This window comes from Arachis ipaensis, chromosome B08 (genome assembly GCF_000816755.2).
Source record: "Arachis ipaensis cultivar K30076 chromosome B08, Araip1.1, whole genome shotgun sequence".
Classification (NCBI taxonomy): Eukaryota; Viridiplantae; Streptophyta; class Magnoliopsida; order Fabales; family Fabaceae; genus Arachis; species Arachis ipaensis.
This window is the reverse complement of record NC_029792.2, coordinates 45,254,067-45,257,853: the sequence shown is the minus strand read 5'-3', so window position 1 is coordinate 45,257,853 and position 3,787 is coordinate 45,254,067.

The following is a 3,787-nucleotide window of genomic DNA, read 5'->3' as shown; positions in this document are numbered from 1 at the left end:
AGCCTAGGGTTACAAAATATGAGTAGACTATGATGGATGATGCAGAGATCCACTTCTGGGACCCACTTGGTGTGTGCTGGGATGAGACTTAAGCAATTCACGTGCAGAGGCCATTTGTGGAGTTTAACGCCAGTTTTTATGCCAGTTTGGGCGTTCAACTCCAGCTTTTGATCCTTTTCTGGCGCTGGACGCCAGAATTGGAAGGTCCCATGAAGTCAATTCCCCATACGTCAAACAACTCAATTTCCAAGATTCCTTGTTGAGGCATGGCGTAACCATGAGCCAGATTGCCAGCTCTTTGGCAACTGTCACAATTACGTACAAACTCTCAGGAATCTTTATAGAGTGTGGGCCAATAGAAGCCACATTGGAAGCAACTTTGCTGCACCATGATAATGAGCTGAGGATTCAACTCAAAGCTATTAACTCCAATGGAGGGTATGCAGATGCTACTCCCATATGAAGCAGTAGAGGGGTTAGAATATGACCCCAGAGTCCTCCTGGACTGTTCATTTCCACTTATGTCCATGATGGATAAAGGGATATAACTTGGATTGATTTACCTTTTTATTTATTTTATTTTATTTATTTAAATTTTTTTTTTAAAATGATTTTCGAAAAAAAATGCTTTAAAAATAGAGGGAAAAGATATTTTTTTGATGTTTAAGGGAAAAGGGAGAAACAAAAAGATAGCACAGGATTTAAAATTTTTAGATCTAATGCTCCTTATTTTTCGAAAATTTTTGGAGGGAAAACACCAAGGAACACCAAACTTAAAATTTTTAGAAAACCAAAAGAAATTTTTGAAATTTTTTTTTTTTGAAAAATCAACAAGAAAACACCAAACTTAAAGTTTGGCACAGGATTTAATAGAAAAATTATTTTTGAAAAAGGTTTTAAAATTATGATAGCCAATTACCATGAACATAAACACCACGTTCTAACTAACTGAGCTATAAATTTAAAGTGTTTTAACAAGGGATAAAAAAAAATAAAAGACTCTAAACCAAAAAAAAAAAAAGAGAAATTTTTCCTAATCTAAGCAACAAAATAATCCGTCAGTTGTTCAAACACGTGAACGCCAGTTTTTATGCCAGTTTGGGCGTTCAACTCCAGCTTTTGATCCTTTTCTGGCGCTGGACGCCAGAATTGGGCAGAGAACTGGCGTTTGTCTATCCTTGTGCAAAGTATGGACTATTATATATTTTTGGAAAGCCCTGGATGTCTACTTTCCAACGCAATTGGAAGCATGCCATTTCGAATTCTGTAGCTCCAGAAAATCCACTTTGAGTGCAGGGAGGTCAGAATCCAACAGCATCAGCAGTCCTTTTTCAGCCTGAATCAGATTTTTGCTCAGCTCCTTCAATTTCAGCCAGAAAAATACCTGAAATTACAGAAAAATACACAACTCATAGTAAAATCCAGAAATATGAATTTTTCCTGAAAACTAATAAAAATAGACTAAAAACTAACTAAAACATACTCAAAACTATATGAAATTATCCCCAAAAAGCGTATAAAATATCCGCTCATCAGTGAGTGTCACTAACGTTCAGTTAACGTGACTCTTAACGTGGCCAATTGCCCTTTTTGGAGCGTTAGTGGCACTCACTTTTACCATTAACGCTTGGAGCTTCCTTTTCCTCCACGTTAACTACCACGTTAATGTAGTTAACGTGGTATTTAACGTGGGCTATGATGGCTTCGAAGACGTTATTGGCGATCACTTTTCTCATTAACGTTGCAAGCTAGCTCCCATTCCACGTTAGTGGTCACGTTAGTTAGACTAACGTGGCTACTAACGTGGCTTTTCCTTGCCTCCTTTGTCTTGAAATCAAGCAAATAAAGTGCATCAAAGCTCTAATTCAAGTTATGAGTCATGCATCATCCAATTTGTCATTAAATTCATGCATAATTCTCATGAAATCATATAAAATTCACAATGTTTGCTTGAATCAAGATGTAAGTGAAATTCTACCTAAAACTTGCTTATTTTCTAAGAAAATGCATGAAACTACCCTAAAACAGTAAAGAAAAGGTCAGTGAAACTAGCCGAAATGCCCTGGCATCAACTATTCCTTGGAGATGTAGCTCCTTGGAATCCTCACATTTTACCAAACATTTATGAGGATGAAACTCAAGCCATACATGATTAACACAAATAAATTTATGGACACTTAAAAGATTCTTGGTAATTCCGGAACATGTAGCAGTTTATTCAGTGTAAAGGTGTGTTTAGAAGAAAATGGTTTTAAACTGGAACTTCAATTCCAATATTAGTTATTTCTAAAGCATTACCATCACCCACAGTTAATTGCTCATTGCCATTGTAGGTTGTAAATTCTTAGAAGTTGCTTCTGTCTGGAGTCATATGGTGTGTTGCACTAGAATCCAAATACCAGTTTGGGTGATAGATGGTAGCTTGGTCTACAAGAATTTTGCTTGTGGCAAGATTGGCACTGGTTCTTCCATGTGGCTAAGTACTTCCACTTCCACTGTTGTACTGTTTATTGTAGCTGTACTAACAATCATGGGTAGTATGACCTGCTCTTTCACAGACATGACAAACTATTCGATGTGAATTTGCTCGGCCAAAGTTCATTCTGTCATATCCTCTTCCTCTTTGCATGAAGCCTCCTTTATTGCTTTGGAAAAAATTTCTATTTTCTCTTCTACTATTATAAGCAGATTCAGAATTATACCTTCATTATTTTGTTGGATGAAATTGTGCTACATTAGTCATCATTAATTCTGGTTTCTTAAACTTCTCTATTCATTTTTCTTGTGCCATCAACATTGCTTCTAGTGCTCCAATTTGGAGAGGCGTGTCTCTAGTATTGATTGATGTGATAAAAGAGATGTACTCTTCAGAAAGTTCTTCAAGAATTGCTTCAACATGAGCCGATTCATCAATTTGAGCTCCTACTGAGATGCTCTAACAAGTAATTTGCCATTGAACCAACCTTCTTTGTATTACAGTCTCTGCCAAATCTGATGAGAAGTTGAACATCCTGCCATTCTTGCTGCAAATGATGGAGTCATTGAAGCTAAAAGCCAAGTTTTCAAGAAAGAATCTTGTCTCTTTCATATCTTGAATTTTGCCACTATTACACCATTTTTCTCATCTTCTTCTGAATGAAGCTATCTTGGAATATTTATTCCATTAACAAAATTCATGAGATCATGTCAATTGAAGCTTCAGCTTGATCTTTTCAAGAAAAACAGTTTTCATCATCTAGCTTAATTGAAATTGGAATCGAGAAATTATGTACTACTGCTGCTTGGTTAACAGCTGCACTTGCACTTGCTGGTGTTGGATTAGCCATAGCTCGAAACGTTTCTGCTATTGATATAGTGCTGGTATCATATAAATGATACCAGTGGCTCAGATGTATGTGAGAAGGAGAGAGTGAGTTTATAGCTAGATGAGAGAATCAGAATTGATGATTATGATTACAACATTGAATTTTTTTACATCTTGTAAGGATATATAAAGGTACATTTGTCATATATTTAATATTATTAGTGTATTAGTAGATACTAACGCATTTATTAATTCATTATTTTATTTGTTATTTATAAAATTAATAAAAATCAAATTGATGGAGATGATAAATAATTTATAACTTAAATTAAGATATCTAAGATTCAAGTATTGGTAGTAGCAAAAGATATTTTCCTTTTAAATTATATATAATTAAGGATATTTTAAAATAGAAAATTGAACACAAATCTTTTTCACCTTCCCATTTTATATATAGGGTTGTTGATGGAAATTATTCTCATT